The sequence below is a fragment of the Ochotona curzoniae genome, unplaced genomic scaffold (assembly GCF_017591425.1).
Source record: "Ochotona curzoniae isolate NIBS_2020 unplaced genomic scaffold, NIBS_Ocur_1.0 contig_883, whole genome shotgun sequence".
Lineage (NCBI taxonomy): Eukaryota > Metazoa > Chordata > Mammalia > Lagomorpha > Ochotonidae > Ochotona > Ochotona curzoniae.
In genome coordinates, this window is record NW_024466599.1 from 26432166 (window position 1) to 26452664 (window position 20499).

At 40.5% G+C, this 20499-nt stretch overlaps 1 long non-coding RNA gene across 1 annotated transcript in view; it reads left to right on the top strand.

The window, feature by feature from the left end:
• LOC121164818 overlaps nt 1-20499 on the top strand; it is a 133466-nt gene that overhangs the window by 104095 nt on the left and 8872 nt on the right. The gene's annotated exons all lie outside the window — the stretch shown is intronic.

The window sequence follows — 20499 nt, forward strand, 5'->3', positions numbered from 1 at the left end:
GTCTCTGCCTTTAGATAGAGGTTTTCTCTGAAAACCATGGTTATAGTGTGCCCAGAGTTTTAGACCAATGGATGGGATCTGCAGTGATAGTGTTCCCAGTCAAGAGAATAATGGATAAAGCCCACCCACTGGATGCTCACAGAACGACAGGCACGAGGCCAAGGCTTTAGACCCACCAGAAAGCTTTACTATCCAGATCGTTCACTGACTCTTTAGAAGCACTGCAGGCATCATTTCACCAAAGAGAAGGAAGGTTGTGTCCTCACAAGCCCGATGTCTACCCAGTACATAAGTCACCTGGGAACAAGGAGGTTTTGACCATTATTATCTCCAATGTCTGCAACTTATTACTGCAATCAGTCAGGAGCCGGGTCTGGTTTTTAATTATTGGACACTCCTGGATTTAAAGACACCTTACAGCCTCCTCGAGAGGGAGCAGGAGATGAGAGAAGATGACAGAATAGCCTGCATCCCAGTCTCTCATTTCAGTAAGGGACTGTGAAGACTGTGAAGGGGAACTGTCTGTTGTAGATGAAGTCAGGCCAAGCATGGGACCTCCTAACCCAGCATCTTTAAATGCTTTCGTCTGAGCCTGAACAGTGGGCCAGATGGACCTCCGGGTGAGCCTCAGGTGGTGTTTCTGATGGTTTTAGTTCCGTCTGAATTAACTGGATAAAAGACAAGTGTTTAGAATGGGGTCAGGATGAGGTGACTTTCCAGCAAGTATTTCTTGCCTCATTGATCAATGTCAAAACATTTCTTGCTTTTTATACAGGCTACCTACCTGATGAGTGAATACAAAACCATCTCTCTTCATTTTCTTCGTAATCATTACCCGTATCATTGTTTCTGTCATTTATTTGTTTATATTTTAATTGTCTCTCCCTGCATGGAAATGTAATTTCCATGATAGCAGAAAGGATTTTTAAAGATATTTATATGTGTATTTATTCATTCATTCATTCTTTTTTTTTATTGATTTGAAAGAATGACAGAAACAAAACACACACACACACACACACACACACACACACACACACACACACACATCATGGGTTTACACTCACAATAGCCATGCCTAGGCCAGGCTGAAGCCAGCAGACAGGGTGCTCATATGAGTCTCATTGTGAGTGGCAGGGACTCAGTTCTTGAACTGTCACGTGATGCTTTCAAGGCACATTAGTGGGAAGTCATTTTAGAAACAGAGCTGGAGGGAAGGCGCCATTCCATGTACTCCTATGTGGGATGCGGATATCTTAAGTGATGGTGTAATCCACTGCACAATGCCTGCCCTGTGAGCAGAAATATTGAGTTACCTTGCATCTTCAGAAGCTGCAATAGCGTCTGTGACATAGTAGAAGTTCAAAAATATTTAAGTCTTAATGAATGATTTAGTAATTAGGTAAGCGGTCATTAGTGAATTAGTCATAAAAGTCTATTTTAATGGATTGCTATGATGCAACAGGGAAAGGAATAATGAATTGTCTGTAAGATTGTAGCTCTGATTTTATTCACCATCATCATCTCTTGTTGGTCATTCAGGTTGCTCTGCTTTTCCTATAATTTGGTGGGAGGAGGCCAGAGCCATTGCTAGTTTGGAAGCGGTAACTGTTTACTTCTAACGTTATTTCAGATGGGATAATTTGAGGGAATAACGCTCAATGGGGAACAAGTAGGGGAAAGACAAGCAAAAGTATCATTCAAAAGAGATTTATTTATTTTTATCTGAAAGAGTTACACAGAGAGAGAGAGAGGAGAAACAGAGATCTCCCATCTGCAGATCGACTTCCCAAGTCGCTGCAACAGCCAGAGCTGGGAGAGTTGTAAGCTGGAAGCCAGCTTCTGCTGGGTCTTCTGTGTGGATGCAAAGGACCAAGTACCTGAGCCATTTTCTGCTGCTCTCCCAGACATATTAGCAGGGAGCTGAATCAGAAGTGGGACAGTATGAACTTGTACTGGCACCCATATGAGATGCTGGCACTACAGGTGGGAGCAGAGCTTGCTATGCCACAACGATGGCCCCAACATTCTATATAAAACGTGAGAGTCATGGGTAGGGTGACTACATAGTTCAGTCCCTAATTTCCATACTTTGGATGTGCCGTAATGCCAGCTGGGGTGGGCATTTGACGTTCGTGGTTAAGACATCATTTGGATAGATGCATCCCATGTCAGTGTGCCTGGGTTTGTGTCACTGCTTATTCAGATTTCTGCCAGGGAGGACTCTGGGAGATGTTGTCATGGCTGAAGGGACTGAGCCTCTGCAACTCACATGGGAGACCTGGATTGAGCTTGCAGTTCCTGACTTTGGCCTTTCCTGGCACAGCCATAGTCACTAGGAGCATTTGGCCAGTAGTAGGTGAGAGCTACCCAGTCCCTGCCAACCCCTTGCTTCTGAAATACATAAAATAAATGAAAAAAAATTATACCAGGACAGCACATCAAACGCATACTGTGGTAAGCCAGCCAGAGCCACAGCACACTAAAGAATCAGTCGACACTGAACACTTGCCTGCTTTCTTGAAAAGTTAGGGACACTTGAAAAATGGCATTCTCGAGTACTTCACCTGTGACAAGTTCACCAGGAGACACAGAAGAGTATTTAGCTTAATCCTGGAATTTTATGTTGTGCGGTATACACGAGCAAGGCATTCTGTGTTTCAGCTCTCACAACATCCAGCCTCAGAATTAGTTTCACTTGCACTCAGCTATTAACAAGAAGTAAATGGTGACTAGTGGGCAACAACACAAAAGAAAAAAGTGACTAGTATTTCAAGGGCTTAAGAGCAGTAGAATTATTTATAATTATTTACTCTGAGCGATAATTTGGAGGCACATTGTAAGATACCCATGAACTGAGAAGGTCAACTGCAGGTTCCTAGGAGAAACTCCGAATGGAGGGTCAAAGAAACGGACAAGAAAGGAACAAAAGTGAAAGCAGTGGGGCCTGGTGCGATATCTTAGTGGCTAATCCTTACCTCTCATCTGCTGGGATTCCATAAGAGTGCTGGTTCATATCCCGGCCACTCCACTTTCTATCCAGCTCCCTGCTTGTGGCCTGGGAAATCAGTAGAGGATGTTCCAAAGCCTTGTGATCCTGCACCCAGATGGGAGAACCAGCAGAAGCTCCTGGCTTCAGATTGGCTCAGCTCTGGCCTTTGTGGCCACTTGGGGAATACACCAGTGCACAGAAGATATTTGTGTCTCTCCTTCTCTCTGTATACCTGCCTTTCCAAATAATAATAATAATAAAACAGATCTTTAAAAAAGAAAAAGTGAAACCAATGGAAGGCAAAGAAGCAACATATAGCAGGAAGGCTAGACGTCATGATGAGCGATGTAACAAGCCATCAATCACACAGGGACAGGGTGTGTGTTATGGTGGAGCCCACGGGGCTTTCTGAGCAGAACCTCAGCAGATTTATGATATGTGGGTTGAGAATACAGGGCAGGCAGGACATCCATGCCTGTCTACTCAGCGTTGGTGATGGGCAGCTGATGAACTGAAGGAGGGGGTGGGAAGCAAGGGTTGTTTCCTCCCTTTCTAGATCCAGGATCTAGTGTATTACATTAAACCTACTCCAAGAGTGCTCCACATCTTCACATGAGAGATCACAAAGGGGGGCTTAGCCAAGAGTGATGTTTACTACCAAATATATAATGAGAAGATGCCACGGAGGAGCACGATGCCATGGTAACGCCTATTTACTCATCAAGCCTGTTGAGGGGCTTTTATAGCGAGAGGAGAGATGCTTTCCCTCGCTGTTAAGAACGTCATCCAGCTCTTACAAAGGGCATGTTCATCAAGTGGTGAGATAGTCTACATCTGTCTTTGAGTAATCACTAAAATCCCTTACAATGAATTTCACTGTCAATCGGTAGTGGGAACAATGAAACAGATGAGCGTTTACTTGACCTCGAACAAAGAAGAAAATCCAGTTGGGAGATAAAGGGGAAAGGAAGACTGAAATTTCTGATTGAGGAAAAATGCTGCTTGGTTTCAGGAAAAATGACTTATGTTATAGTTGATTCCAGATAGTAATGATTCTCAAACATCCCCTTGCCTGAGAATGCAGTGAAAATGCAGATTTCTATGTCCATCCATAGATATAGTGTGTCTGAGGCTAGGAATAGAAACTTTTTTTAAGGGTCCCAGGTGACTTCTGAGCAAGTCCTTCTTGGGGCACAGCCAGATCTTGAAACCTGGGTAGGGGCTGCAGAGATCCAAGGCAGGCACAGTTTGGGGGTGCGGGGCAGCAGCATGGCTCAGGCAGTCAAGAAGACCAGTTGATGTTTTAGTTTTCCATCTCTCATTAACTGAATCTGGAACTCACAGTAGCTGGCTTGTGATTTAGAGCTATTTTAAACAAGACAAAACAAATGAGGTGCAGCTGTAAACCACTACCTTGAAATATAAATTCAGCTGCAATTTGTATTCAATTTCTTACAGATGTGGCACAGCAACATGATAGCACTTTTCAAAGCCTGGAGTGCCAGAGTGGTGACCTACAAGAATCTGACAAGGGTGAGCTGCCCTGGGGTCTAGGGGACCATTATTTTTTCTTAAGTTGTGACCATGTATATACACAACATGAGCAAACTAGAAGGGTTCTGCATTTCATTCTGGCAGAGCTCTGGCATTCCCTGACTATAACACAGAATTACTAGTCTGTGTGGTTTTACTTTTTACAATGAGCATTGGAAGCTACAACATTTGTGTTTTACTAAAATGCTAAGATTGTTGGGATGCAAGCTTAGTGAGACCTGCTTGCTCTTTAGTGCCACAAGGCTAGTGCAAGTGTCTGCAAAGAATGGTTGTAGCTCCCTTGTGATTCCAGGGCGGTTCCAATCTTTGCCTCTTTTCTCACTGGGGAGCTGCTGAACATACCTGCAATATGTTTTTATGGAGTCTATAACCAAAGTTTACATTAAAATTCCTTGAGTAGGCTTTAGTCGGAACATTTGCATCTCTCCCAAACTCATGTTGAAATTGAATCCCCTTACTGGGGGGATGTCTTAGTCCATTTTCTGGTGCTGTAATGGAAACATTTAGACTGAATAATTTATAAAGGAAAGATGCATATTTAGCTCATGGTTCTGGGGAACAGGAAGTCCAAGAGCATGGTGTTGGCACTTGGTTCGCCTCTGGGGAAGGCCTTCTGCTGTGTCACAATGTAGCAGAGAAGCAGAAGGGCCATGGGGCACAAGCAGAAGAGACAGCAGGAGAAAGTTGATGACACAAAACCTGTTCTTGTACTGATCTATTTTCCTGAGACCTAACCCCCTCCCATTGGGCCCCACCTCCCAACATGAAAGCACTGGAAATGAAGGTTTGAACACATGAACTTTCCAGGCACATCCAATAAAATCACAGTGAGTGGTATTAAGAAGGGGGAGATGAAGTGGTATTTGGTGCAGCGAATGAGACATCACTCTGAGGCCTAGTTCTGCTCTGAATCCCAGCTTTCTAGAAATGTACATGATGGGAATCAACAGGGGATGGTCTCTGATGCCCTGACTGTAGTCCTAACTCCTGGCTTTGCCTTCCACTAATCTTGGCTGCTGTGGGCTTGTGAGACATGACCAAGTAGACCAGGGAGTTCTTTGTCTCTTTCTGGGCCTATTCCTCTCTCTGTGTTTTAAACAAATAATTAAGAAAATAAAAAGAATGAGCATTTTCCAACAAGGTCCAAGATGATTCTGAGGCAGGTGGCTCACAAATTCCTCTTTTAGTAAACTATTAGAACAATGGGGGAGACACAAACAAGGAGGAATGGTGGGCTTGTCAATTTATAGAAAAAGAAGAAGCAAAGACTTTTATTACATGGAACTGGTCTCTGAACTCCGTGTAGTAGCCAATATTTATTGAACACTCGTTGCATTCCAGGCACGTGCATTGACTTATTTGATTTTCAGTGCTAGTTTCTATTACTAACTGTACTTACAACAAAGACATACAAAGGTTAATTAGCTTCCCTGAAATCACAGAGCTATGAAGTAGCAGGATTGTATTTGAGCAGGCAAGTCTGCTTTTGCTAACCTTGATGTAGTATAGCCACCAGCTAGGTTGCTTTGTATTCAGAATTCAAACTTGCCAAGTGTAAAAGTTGGTGTTTGTGTAGTATTTGTGCATGTGTGTATATATGTATGATCATTTGTGTGGCAAAAAAGTGTTTTCTCAAGTTTCTTTTAAGCATTAATTCTATTTCATAATTTATTTATTTGTTTACATATTTAAGAGGCAGATGGACGGAGTTCTTACCCACTGGTTTGCTCTCCAGATGCTCATTAAGGCCAGGGTTGGGCTGGGGTGGAGGCTGGGAGTCGGGCACTCAGTCAGGGTCTCACATGTGAATGGACGCATCAATGCTTCCAACAACGTTAAGCTAAGCAGAGAAGAGCAGGAGGAGCAAGATATGGTGAGAGGTGCTGACCAGATTGCTCTGATTCTGTGACCCTGCTGTTGCCAGGGCCAGACTCATTCCCTTCCTTGCAAGTATGTGAGTCAGTAGTTCCTACCTCGAATTACTATTTGCTTCTTTACAATTTTGACGTTTGTTTCCTTAACACAAGCTAGCTTGAATTGAGTGTCACTTACAATGAAAAAGTGCTGGTTAGCTGTCTAGACCTTGCAACTCACAGAATCATATATTGTAATTGCTCAAGCTAGTGGCCTCAGTTGTGTTGTCTTTCCATGTTTATTCAATACCTTGAATCATAGATAACAGTATGTAGTCATTTACGTAGGTTCCTGTTATCTACATGGAGACCTGGATTGTGTTACTGCTTGGCAGTTCCCAGTTTCACTCCTGGCCTAGACCCAGCCTTTATAGGTACTGGGGAATGAACCAGTGGATAGGATACCTCTCTCTCTTCCTTGCTCTTTCTTTTTCGCTCCTCTAAAATACATCTTGAAAAAGGAATTGTTTGTCACAGTAAGCATTAATGGAACATGGACTATTTTATTTTTAGAAAAGTTGAACCATCAGAACTTTTGACATTGAATAGTTGATACTGGGAGAACCCAAATTCCTTTGAAGTAGAAAGAGTTTTCTCCACTCTGCTACATGTTCATTATGGGGAGTGATTTTGGCAGCAAAACAAAAATGCAGAATTGGCTCAGGGAGCTGTGCAGATGCTGTTTCAAACTGTAGGTGTTTGGGGACTTGTTTAATAGCATCTTAGAACACAATAGAAATCAAATTAATTTTAGGGATTGCAGAGGGGAAAATGAATAACTTGCGATCATTTGGAACTAGTTCTAACCAATTCTACCCAATATTTTTTCAGTGTTGACCTCGAAACAACAAAGAAAAATAGCAAAGTGTAGTCTTACAACTGGTTTATTGAGAAAATGTCCCTGAGGGGGGTATAAATAGAAAATGGCTTTATTTTGTGCTAGCTTTGACTTCATCCATGCTCCAATGAAATTCTTTTTTCCAGTGTTTAATAAAATTTAATAAAATTTAGGTAGATTTTATAGCTTTCTTGTCATCTTTTGTAATTAAAATCTTTAACCTCAATCCTACTTAAATGTCTTCTCTCTACCTCCTCCCAGAGGAGGCTCACTCATGGCTCACGGGTTGCCGTGCGAACACAGTTTTCTCTACTTGTCAACACTTTTAAATTCTTGCACATGGATTGGCAAGTGGGAGGCTGTGGTCTTTGCTAGATTCACCTTCTCTGCCTCTCTCTTCTAAACTATACCCTGGCTTGAGGATGAAGGAACAAGAATAGAACAAGGAAAATATGTTGTTAGTTTCCTGGCTCATGAAGATGCCATCTTCTTCTTGGAAGAGTGCACCTGGCAAAACAGTAGAAGATGGCTCAAGGGCTGGAGTTCCTCCCTGCCACCCATGTGGAAGACCAAGATGGAATTCCTGGCCCCCTGGCTTTGTCCTGGCCCAGCTTTGGCTGTTGAAGTCATTTGGAAGAGTGAGCCAATGGATAGAAAACTGCTGTCTTTCTACCTTGCAAATGAAAGAGTTAATCATGAAAAAGTGGCTCACATCCCATATCGGAGTACTCAGATTTGGACTCCTAAGTCCAGCTCCTTGTTGATGTAGACCCTGGAAGGCAGCAGTGGCAGCATGATAGTTGGCAGAGAAAAAGAGATCTATCTGCTGATTCAGTCTCCAGATCGATGCAACAGTCAGGTCTGGGCCATGCCAAAACCAGGAGCCAGGAGTTTCACTCAAGTCTCCCACATAGCCCATCTTCCTGCTTTCTCAGGTCATTAGCAGAGCACTGGATTAGAAGTGTAACAGCTGGGACATAAATTGGCATCCATATAGGATGCTGGCATTGCAGAGAATGGCTCTACCTGTTAAGCCACAACACCAGCCTCAAGACTCACAATATTCTGATTAGCTAGAATATCTATATTTATCTTGATTAGGCTATATGAATATAATTTTAATTTATTTATGTTGTTTATTTGAAAGACAGATATGCTTCATTCCCCAAATATAACACTGAAACAACTGGACTTGCCTGAGGCTTGATCTCAGAACCTGGGAACTTCTGTTGTCTGCCAAAGTCTGTTTTAGCAGGAAACTAGAATTGGGAGTGTCGCTGACATTCAAATAGACATCCCAGGTGGTGTCTTTACTGCTATGCCAAACACTTACTCTAGCAATACCTTTTTTTTTTTTTTCTAAAGAACACTTATACTTACTTTTCACTCTTTTACCCCATCAAGGTATTTAGGATGCTGACATCAAAAGTTTTGGCTGGGCCTAGTCTCAAAGGCAAGGTAATCTGATGGTTTCAGGAAAAGCACTGAGAATTATTGTTCTACTCTACAAACTCCTGGAACACCCATGTCTCAATGCTGACTCTTAGAAAGCAGATTATAATTAAAATGCCACTGGGATTTTACTCAACCTGAAGAAGCTAATTTAAAGGTTAGATAGAGAAACCAACAGGAAAAACAGATAAAAGTAGGGAAATTTATAATCATTTCTGTATTGTATTAATATGCTCTAAGGAATAAAGCAGTATTATAGTGACATAAAATAGGTTGATACACTGATTACAAATAGTATACCCAATAGATTCTGTTGCATACTATGTAATACATATTTAAGTTATCCACTCGTTTATTTTTAAAATGTGGATGGAGGAGAGAGAAAGAGCAAGATAGAGAAAGTTCACCCATCCATCTACTGGTTTGTAATTCCAGTATTACAAACCAGTAATACTGGGGCAGTGTCGAGGCCAAAGTTGGGGACTGGAAACATAATTCATATCTCCCATATGGATAGTTGGGACTCAGTTATTTGAACCATCACCATTTCTTCCCAGAGTCTGCTTTAGGAAGAAGCTGGAGTCAGGGGGAATACGCAGCTGGAACTGGGTATCAAACCAAGGTACCTTGATGTGGATATTCAATATATACATTCAAAATATTCAGGTTAATATATCCTAAATATTCATATGTACATGTAAAAATATATTAAATTTTATTTTATTTATTTGAAAGGCAGAGTTAGAGAAGAGAGAGAGAGAGAGAAAAAGAGAGAGAGAGAGAGAAATTGATTTTCTATCTACTGATTCACTTCCCAAATGGACACAATAGCCAGGGCTGGGTCAGACTGAAGCCAGGTGCTAGGAGCTTCATCCAGACCTCCCATGTGGGTGCAGGGACTGAAGGACTTGAATAATCTTCTGTTGTGTTCCTACGCACATTAGTGTAGGGAGCTACATCAAAAGTTGAGCAGCCGAGCCTTGAGCCAGCGCTTGTATGAGATGCCAGCATCACAATTGGAGGCGTAAAGTGCTATGACATAATGACATAATGCTGACACAGAAAATTGAATGTATGCATATATGTGAATATCATAAATCAGGAAGGTGAGGGGAATTCTTTTCAGTAAATATTAATTGCTCATAACTACTTATAGTGCAAGGAATTGGAAAAAAGATTTAGGTCCACATTTAATTATTATGTTTCAAATATTATATCCCATGCTAACTGGTCTAGTATGTTTAATAAAGTCATATGAAGCCTAGACTGAAATAGAAGGCTATTTCAAAGTTGAAGATTAGGAAGACTTTTGAATTAAAAAGTGGTAAAAATAAATAACAAAAGGAAAACATTTAGAATACATAGAGGTATGAAACATCAGACACAACTTACACAATTAAGGGGAAACACTGGAAAACTGAACAGATGATATGACAGTGAATATGTAATTTCTTTACCAAATAGAGTCAATCAAATTCATAAAAAAATTGCTAAAACTAGACAGAGGGCATGATCCCATAATTCACAAAACAGGAAAATCAAATGGCAGGTACACACATGGCAAAATGTTCAGCCTCTTTTGGAACTGTGAATTACAATGAGGTGTAATTTTACCTTCTAAGTTATCAAAGACTTCATCACTTTGAAGACTGTTCATTCTGATGAGCCAGCAAAGGAAGGTAATTTAGCACATGGCAAGAGCTTTAGAATGCCATTGTTCGTTGGTTCCATACTTTTATTTCCAGAATCTTTCCTGAGAAGACAACACAAAGCACAACAGAAGCTTTGCATTTATGTTTGCAGAATATTAATAATCATAAAAAATGAAAAACAGCCAAGGAAAGGCAAAAATTAAGTAAATCATAGTATGTACATATAAGGGAATGTCATGATGCTGATAGGATTGTGTTTCTAAGTAATTTCTAATAATGTGGGAAAATGTTTCTATTATAATGTTAAATAAGAAGATAAAAGTAAATAGAGTATAAAATAGGCTTTTGAAAAACACAAGAGGGAGAGTTGTCAAATATTAACAAAAAATTGTCACCTATGCCAGGCAGTATCATTTTACATTTTGGACCATGTTGGACAAACCTAGGCAGATTCTTTGGCTATTTCCTCTCAATGCCATGTGGCTTGCTACTGCTTTGTCGGCTCATAATTTCCTCAGTCAGAAAGGGATACATTTAATTTGATTATCTCCTTTTTTCCCCCATTGGGATTATCAGCAGGTTTCTTTGATTAATGGCACATGAAATTTTGGCCTCTTCATCAGGTTTGGGAATCTCTTTAGATTAAAGAACGTTATCTGCAAATCCTGTTTTGATAATGTTCTGCAAATGACATTGGTTTCAAGCTGATTTTACTAGTTTTTATTTCACAGAATATAACTTTCTCTTTTGATCTACCAATTCTAGGGCTGTGTACACTCAGGGCCTAGAGACTGCCTTGTGTTGACAATATTCCGTTTAATATCTTTTGTTCTCCTGTTTATCCACTCAACCTTGACTTCTCCTTTTATTGGCTACAGTGTTAAGTTTGGAAGGTTCCATATGTGGGACAAAATTCGCAAGCAATCTGACCCAGTTTAGAAATCTTGGCTTGCCAAACATGAATCATGGACAGTATGCCTAAGACCTGCTACCTCATTCTCTGAGTTGAACAGGAAATGAGGTTAATTGGGTATGTCTTGTTCTTAAGAAATTTGTGTTGACTTCTGGAGATTACCGTGTGTATTTTCCAATGCTTATAAACTTCTTTATGGGTATTTTGTTTACTAACATCTGCCAGTGATTCATGCAGAAGTACTTTTCCTTTGTTTTTGAAAAATGGGGATATTTTTTCTCATCTCCAGTTTTGCTCTTCGTATCTTGCTCATCGAAGTTTTCTGAAATTATCTTAATCATACAGGCATGCTGTTTTAGTCTAAATTAACTTGCATGTAGTGATCTGAATTCGTTTCCTATGACTGGATGCTTTCTTTCAAAATTATCTTACATCTAGGACTTCAGTTTCCTGCTAATGATGTTTGTTTATCCTTTTCAGATGGAAGATCTTTCTTGATGTAACAGATAAAGCCAAACTGAATGAAGTCATTTTTTCCTATGTAATCTATTTACACTAGCATGTCATATCTAGTGAATTCAACACTCAAGACCTTTTGTATTCTTAGTTTAAGCGCAAGTTGCTGACTTGGGTGTTTTATATAAAACCTCATATACTTTAATGCTTCTGGAGATTTGTGATAGCTTGCTTCTGTGGTCTTAGGAAAACTGCCTAACTTTGTTTTTCTCATCTGTAAAAAGGGAACAGCAGTATTTGTTAACACTGTGTCATTACAAAGATTTCATGCCTCCATTCTGTAAAAGTCTCAGTCTGTAAGCGCTTTTTTTTTCCCTGTCAAATAAATATTCTTTGAAAATGTGTTCCCTGGGGGAATAAAACTCTTCATTTAAAAAAAAAAATTCTTGGGCCCAGCGCGGTGGCGCAAGTGGTTAAAGGTCCTCGCCTTGCACGCCCGGGATCCCATATGGGCGCCAGTTCTAATCCCGGCAGCCCCGCTTCCCTTCCAGCTCCCTGCCTGTGGCCTGGGAAAGCAGTCGAGGACGGCCCAAAGCTTTGGGACCCTGCACCCACGTGGGAGACCCGGAAGAGGCTCCTGGCTTCGGATCGGCATAGCATTGGCCGTTGCGCTCACTTGGGGAGTGAGTCATCAATTGGAAGATCTTCCTCTCTGTCTCTCCTCTCTGTATATCCGCCTTTCCAATGAAAAAATAATAAAAATAAATCTTTAAAAAAATTTCTTTATTTATTTGAAATGAAAATTGCAGAAAGAGAGGGACCGAGAGATGGAGAGATATTCCATCGGCTGATTCACTCCCAAGTGATCCCAGTGGCCAGGATGAGCCAGGCTGAAGCCGGAAGCCAGGCACCTTCTTTGGGTTTCCCATGTGCTTACAGGAGCCTAAGCATTCAGATTTCTGCTACTACTTCTCTAGGGCTGATGGCAGGGAGGTCGGTCCGTGGTGGAGTGGGGACATGAAGTGGAACCCACAAAAGATGCTGCTGTCGCAGCAACAGCTTCACTCACTATGCCACAGTGTAAGAACAACTTTTCACTTTTAAAACTTCTTTTTTTTTTTTGCTTGACTGTTGAGATTCTCATAATTGAGTGGTCTTAATTTATTTCTTCATGAATGAGCACAATAACTGTTTATGAAGCACTTAAAGTCTATTTGATCATTTGGTTTATGCCTCATCAATAAACTCTTTAAATCACTCGATCCGTTTGATTGTAATCTAAGCTTTTAATATTGCTTATGAATGGTGACTTTTAAAACAAGATATATTGATTCATTTGGAAGACAGAATTAGACAGGGAGAGAGAGAAAAGAGAAAGAGAAATTTCTTTCATCTGTTGGCTCACTTCCCAAATGGCCTTAGTGGCCAGAGCTGGGGCAGTCCTAAGCCAGTATTTAGGAGTTTCTTCCTAGTTTCCTCCATGAGTCCAGGGATCCAAGCACTTGGGCATCTTTTGCTGCTTTTCTAGGCCTTAAGCAGGGAGCTAGATGGGAAGTGGAACAGCTGGGACACGAACAGCACCCATATGTCAGTGATATATATACAGTGGCCTTACCTGCTATGTCAATTTATAACAAAAGTAATTTGAATGATAATAAAATTATGTCAGTATCATCTGTTGCTTTAGAAATTTCTGATTTTTTTCTAATACAAGTCAATTTCTTTCATTTTTATTTAGAACATATATTGGGTCTTCAAAACTTCAAGTCACTTTATGAATTTCACAATTTTTGCACCATATTAGAATCTTGTAATTCCATTTTCACAAATGTCTTTAAGTTTTTGTATTTGTCCTTCCTAAATTTAAAAACTGCATTCTTTATGTAAGCTTCCCTTTTCTAAACTAACATGACTTTTACTGATTTTCCAATATTGATCGAAGGACTTTAACAATGAACCTTGGCCCCTTTCTTATCATTTTAGGAAAAGATGGTGGCATGTATTTGCTTAATATTTGTATACCCATGTTGCAATTAATACACATCTAAATACATCAATGTTATATATTTTGTCTTTTTTTTCCATTACAGAATTATGTAAAGCTCATTGGTTCGGAGAAAGAAAATCTTTCTTTGCTTTCCCAGTGGTAGTAACATGGGGGGACTGTACAGGAGATTAGATATAGGTTTGTTGGAATTTTCTGCTGGCCCTGCATTGTAACTTTATCCCCTAACTTTCCAGTTTGATACACCCATCTTCCCATGATGCACCTGTGTCATGCAGGACCAGTAAGGATGAGAGGTCATGATGGTCATAGGAAGTTAGTAGCCACAGGGAGACACCGCACATGTTCCTAAAAACCTTCCACAGATAAAGCTTCATCCTGTTTGCATATTCGACTAAGGTACCACCCTACCTCATGTGCCTGCTAATGTGGTAGGCAGCCTTTTCTGTATAGGTGACATGCGTGTTTTTCTGCTAAATCTTTGGCTGACTTCCTGAAAACAGTCTAGTAAGCAGATGTTATCATTTGTTGATACTCCAGAAATTCCACAGACAAAAGGCTGTGTGCATCCCCACATAACCTGCTGCTGTGACTTTGTGCTTGACCGGCCTGCTTTCACTTTGCCTGGATCACTTTCAGCAGAAGCTGCTGCTTTTCTTATAATCTTCAGATCTGTGCTAGGAAGCCATGTTTCATCTTCTATTGTAATGCTGCACAGCAGTCTTCGATAATCTTCATTCTACCTGGTTCAGATTTGCGTTGGGTGCTGTGCTATTGTCTGCAGCTGATCTGGCAGTGATGTAACCAATGAGCAGAAAGCTTTCTACTCTAATTTTTCAATCAGAATTGTGTAGATTGAACCAAGTGAGATGTCTGTGACATTGACTAATCTTCACATTGCTAGTCCTCCATTCTTTTCAATAAGGGCTTGAACAACTTAAGTGCTTTTGTTCTCATAAATTGATGTGCATGGTCTGTGGCTTCAGGCTCTATCTTAAATGTTGTTTTATCCCTTCTTAAAATGCATTGTCCATTATCTATCCCAAGCTGCTGTTACTTTGGGGGGCATTATCCTAGAAATTTTCTGAAAAGCATCTGTTGTTTCACTCAAGCTCCACCATTCATTGTTCCTGCTTCCAAGAACAATGAATTCTTCCTGTGGTAGAATTCATGTTGCTATGCTAGGCGATCTTATCAAATTGATTTCTTATCCTTCCTAGGGCTTAAAATTAGATCTGGTTCAGATATAACAAGTTATTACAAGTTTATTTTCACCCCCCTAAATTTGATATCTATACAGTTTTTTGTTAGAACATGTTAGAAGAATTTTAAAATTTATTTTATTGGGCCTGGCGGCGTGGCCTAGTGGCTAAAGTTCTCGCCTTGAACATGCCGGGATCCCATATGGGTGCCGGTTTTAATCCCGGCAGTTCCACTTCTCATCCAGCTCCCTGCTTGTGGCCTGGGAAAGCAGTCAAGGATGGCCCAAAGCTTTGGAACCCTACACCGCGTGGGAGACCTGGAAGAGATTCCTGGTTCCTGGCTTCGGATCGGTGCACAACACCAGCCGTTGTGGCTCACTTGGGGAATGAATCATCGGATGAAAGTTCTTCCTCTCTGTCTCTCCTCCTCTCTGTATATCTGACTTTGTAGTAAAAATAATTTTTTTAAAAAATTTATTTTATTGTTTTCTAATACAATTCCATTGATTCTGGGATTTCTCCTCCAACCTCCTAAGGTTTTCTCACCCCTTCTAACTTCCCCTATGTTATTACAAGAGTATTGTTCTTCATAAACAGTTATAAGTCCATTATTCTGCTACTTAAGTGTATCCTGACATTGTGCATATGGACAATGGCAGAGCGTACAATATCTTATTGTCAAGATGTATTTAATAGTTTCATTGGGAGTCTATCTTTGATTTGGAAGTAGAGCTGCATACTGTATTGTATCTTCAAATCTGGATATGATAGTTTCTATTGCACAGTTACTATATATCCCCTTAAATGAAAAGCCATAAAACAAAATCAACAGCAGGAAGACAAACAGAAAATTTAAGACATGAAATTAAATAACATGCTATGGAATGACCAACGTGTTGGTAAAGAAATGAAAAAAGCAAAAACCTTCTTGAGGGAATTTTGCTATTGTCTGATCTATGTGTCACTGCAGAAACTAGTAAGAAAAAAGCTTTTTTGAAGAAATTAAAATAAAGCAAAAATATCAAAACCCATGACATGTAGCAAAATAGTATTGAAGGAACATTTGTAAGATCAGGTTCTTACAAAAAAAATCAAAATAGCTCAAATAAATGCTCTAATAAGGCATCTCAACGACTTAATAAAAAAGAAAAAAATGAACAGGAAGCAAGAAGTGATAAAAATCACAGTAAAAATAAATTAATCGAAACTAAAAGACTATAAATTACAACAAGAAAGAGCCATTTTTTAAGGAGATGAGAAAAACAAACTTTTAGCCAGACTAGCAAAAAAAAAAAAAAAAAAAAGCAGAGAGAAAAACCAAGTAAAATTAGGATTAATACAGGGAATTGATCCTTTGATCATTATGTGGTGTCCTTCTTCATCTCTTAATATTTTTTCACATCAAGACCTATATTATCTGATATAAGAATGGCTACATCAGCTCATTTTTCTTTTCCATTAGCCTGGCACATCTTTTTTCATCCTTTTACTTTCAGTTTCCATGTATCTTTGTTGGTAAGATGTGTCTCCTGTAGGCAACAGATAGATGGGCTTTGGTTTTTGATCCAGCCTGTTAATCTATGATGCTTGATTGATAAGTTTAAGCCACTTACATTCAGGATTAATATGGATAGGTAGTAATTTTGGTCCTTTTCATTGCTGCAATGGATTGTTCATTGCTTTAGTCTTCTTTTGTTGTTTTATTAGGATGTTGTCATTTACCTTTGGGTTTGGCAGATGCTATTCTTTTTCTGTGTCAATAGAACATCTTTAAGTATCATTTGTAGGGCAAGTCTGGAAGAGGTGAATTATATTTTAAAAAAATACTTATTTATTTTTATTGGAAAGGCAGTTGTAATGAACCAGCACCCACATGGAACGTACGCAAGGCAAGGACTTTAGCCACTATGCTACCACGCTGGGCCTTCTTTGGATTACTTTGAACAATATACTTGTTCCCTCAAAATTAAGAAGTTGAATAAAATCTTTGACATATGCTTGTTTTAAATTTGCATGTAAGCATTTTGCCTTTTTACTTTTGAAAATGAACTTTTAAGAAGTCATAGTTTCCTTGGCAGCATTTCTTAAGCAATGCATACAATCATGGCATGACTCACAGTGGGTGGCATGCTGCATTCGGTGGATTATGGCATCACTGCAGTCCCAACCTGTAACTCGTCAATGAGCCAATTAGAAGGAAATGAGTGTAGCCAAACCAGAAGTGTTCTGGGCATATCCATCGCAAAGTGTTTTGATGAAGCTCTGTTTGAGAGATACTTAGTAGGAGGCATTTGTGATGATCTTACTTGCTCAGTGTCACAAAGACACTGTTTCATTTGGTGAATTCCCTCTCTTCTATCAGTGGAGCTGATTTCTCACTACAGCTAGCCAGAGCAGATACTGGGACAAGGGTGTGCGGCACACAGCTCCCAATGGCGAGGTCCTCTACAGGGGTGTAGGCTCCGAGTTGTCCTCTGTAGTAACCTTGGAAATGCAATGAGTCACTCCATATCCTAATCCCTTCTTGATCTTTAATCAGTGTGAGTCAGTTTCTTTTTTTCCTTTAAAGATTTATTTATTTTTATTGCAAAGTCAGATATATATATATATAGATAGATAGATAGAGAGAGAGAGAGAGAGAGAGAGAGAGAGAGAAGGAGAGACAGAGAGGAAGATCTTCCAATTGATGACTCACTCCCCAGTGACTGCAACAGTCGGAGCTAAGGTGATCTGAAGCCAGGAGCCAGGAACTTCTTCCAGGTCTCCCACATGGGTGTAGGGTCCCAAGGCTTTGGGCCATCCTCGACTGCTTTCTCAGGCCACAAGCAGGAAGCTGGATGGAAAGTGGGGCTGGTGGGATTAGAACCAGCACCCATATGGGATTCCGGAACGTTCAAGGCAAGGACTTTAGCCACTAGGCCACTGCGCTGGGCATGTGAGTCAGTTTCTTGAAACAGTGAAAAATGATTGGAACAGCTCTGGGGATGTGGAATATCTGTAGATAGCAATACTTCAGAGTAAATGTGGTTTTTCACCTGCCCGTGTGTTTTAGGTGAACCAAGCTCATTGAATTTGACATGACACAAATTTACAAAATGTAGAGGAAGAAACCTCAAGAGAGAGGGAGATGGGTGGGGCTGCAGGGGACTTGTCTCGGTAGCTTTTTTGTCATTCCTCAGTTGTGTCCCTTAAGACCTCTCCTTTGCCAGAGCACTGGGTGCAGGCTCAGCAGCTTTCATAAGTGCTGTGGTGAATCAAAGGTCCTGGGGCAGGTGGATCAGAGAGCTGATGTGCCTGGTAGGGACTAAAGGCAGTGCAAGGAAGCTAGTGTCCTGGCATCGCCTCTCTTCTCTGAATGTTTCTTTGTAGTTGGCAAGATGACTTCTCTGGAGGGTAGAGATGCAGGTGAGAGAAACCGAATTTGGAATGACTCCATAGTCTCAAAAAGCATGTCAAGGTTTTGCGGAGGCTGCTGCTGATTTCTGGGATCTAGAGTACTTCCATAGCCTCCTATGAAAGGGGAAGGATCTATCTGATTATATGATAAATGGGAGTTTTAGCCATGTCCACCCTGCAGAAGGTCCAGGGGGAAGGGACAGGGCAGGGTCCAGTTCTTTAGAGTATACCTGGAGAGGGATATTCTGCATCTGGTAACTCCTACTGCTCAGGTTGGCTCCTTGATTTATGGGCAAGAGCTGCCCTAGTAGAAAGGGCCAGTGAAAATCCTGCAGGACACTTTCATGCAAAAACTGTACCCCAGAAGGTTGGATCACCTCTGGGGAATTGCCTAGGTTTACTCAGCTCTTCAAATTTCTGAGCAATTATTATGTCATCTAGAATCTTTCAAAAACAAAAACAAATTCTGCTGATTGTAGCACCTGGAGCCAATTTCATTTGAAGTATCCTGATCAACCTTTTTGATTATCTTTCCAATGCGCTATATAATTGAAGCTAAAATGAACAAAGAAGAAATTTCAGACTTGGCAGTTGCAGTTGGTGTATGCATCAAAGGGCAGTTTACTGCTTCTGCAACAGAGAGCTCCAGATCCTAGTGTAAAGTCAACCTGAGCTTCTGCAGGCAGTCAGTAGTTTCCTGAGTGGGCAAGCGGTTGGAGTTGAACACCACTAGCATATTTCACTGATTTAAACAACGTGTGCACACCCACTCATTGGACCACAGGCAAGAATCCTGAGGTTTGGTCAAAATCACAGTGCTGCATTTTCATGAAACTTGGATCTGAAGAAATGTAAATAAACTCCAATCTCCAGGGCTGCTCATGTACAAACAAATAATTGTGCTTTATGCTACCATTCCTGGAAAAATAATAATGGCTTCTAATAAAAAATTGCTCTAGGAAGAGCAGACATTTGGAAAATGCAATTTGCAGACAGAACAGCAAGCATGCATTAGGCAACCATAAAACCCTTTGTATTATAAATGGAACTTAATAAAAAAGATGCAAAATTAAATTATGCACAAAGAATTAAGATACAGGCTCTTGCTGCAAAAGACAACAGAATCATTCTTATAAGACGCTATTTATCTTTATTTTAACATATTAATTTAGATAGTCTCACACAAAAGTAAAAAATAAGCTAGAAAGTTTAATCTATTTTTGTTTGTCTCAAATCAGAATCACTGGCAACTGTAGAAGCCTTTCCTATGAAAGCATTTGTTCATCCAACATAGTGTGTTCGATAGCTCTCTGTTTCAGGTTCAGGGATGTATTGTAAGGATGAGAATATGAAAAATATAAATCCCCAGGTCTTCTTGGGCAACAGGAACTAGTCCTTGGAATGTAGAAAGTCTAAAGGGCCATTGAGGCAAGGCCCAGATGATAAGATCATTTTAGATTACATTAGCAAGGAAAACTTGACATTATTTGGTAGGCAATGAGAGATATTGACACATTTGAAGTAAAACATGGACATAATAAGGTTTATGTTTCAGGAAGATCACCAATAATAGTAAATCCGTAACAGGTAGGAGGTACTGTAGGAGTTCAGGGAGAGGAACGAAGGCAATAACTGGAAGAATTCAGGAAAAACTTGGGCAGTGAAACAAGCAGGAATTGTGTGTGTGTGTGCGTGTGTGTGTGTGTGTGTGTGTGTGTGTGTGTGTGTTGCGGGGGGGAGGTAGGAGCTCAACTTCTGACTTGAGCAGTAAAGCAAGTGGTGGTGCTAATCTCAATAAGAACAAGCTGAGCTGGGTTCTGTGTGCCTGTGATGTGTGCAGGATGTCCAAAAGGGTGCTACATACATGAACTACAGAGAAGCGATCTTGACTGTTGAAATCATCAACATCATCCTATGGGTGACTGAAATCAAGGATTCCTGAGGTCATGAGAGACACGTGTAGAAGAGAATCCTGGAGAGCAGGAAAGAAAGGCTTTGGGTAGAAGAGGAATCCACCAAGATGATAGACCAGTAAGGACCAGGGGCCACAGAGCTGGGGGAGGGTTTCATGGAGAGATGTGGATTGGACTGAGCTGGGAGTTTCTTGTCTGTGACTTGTTACTGGG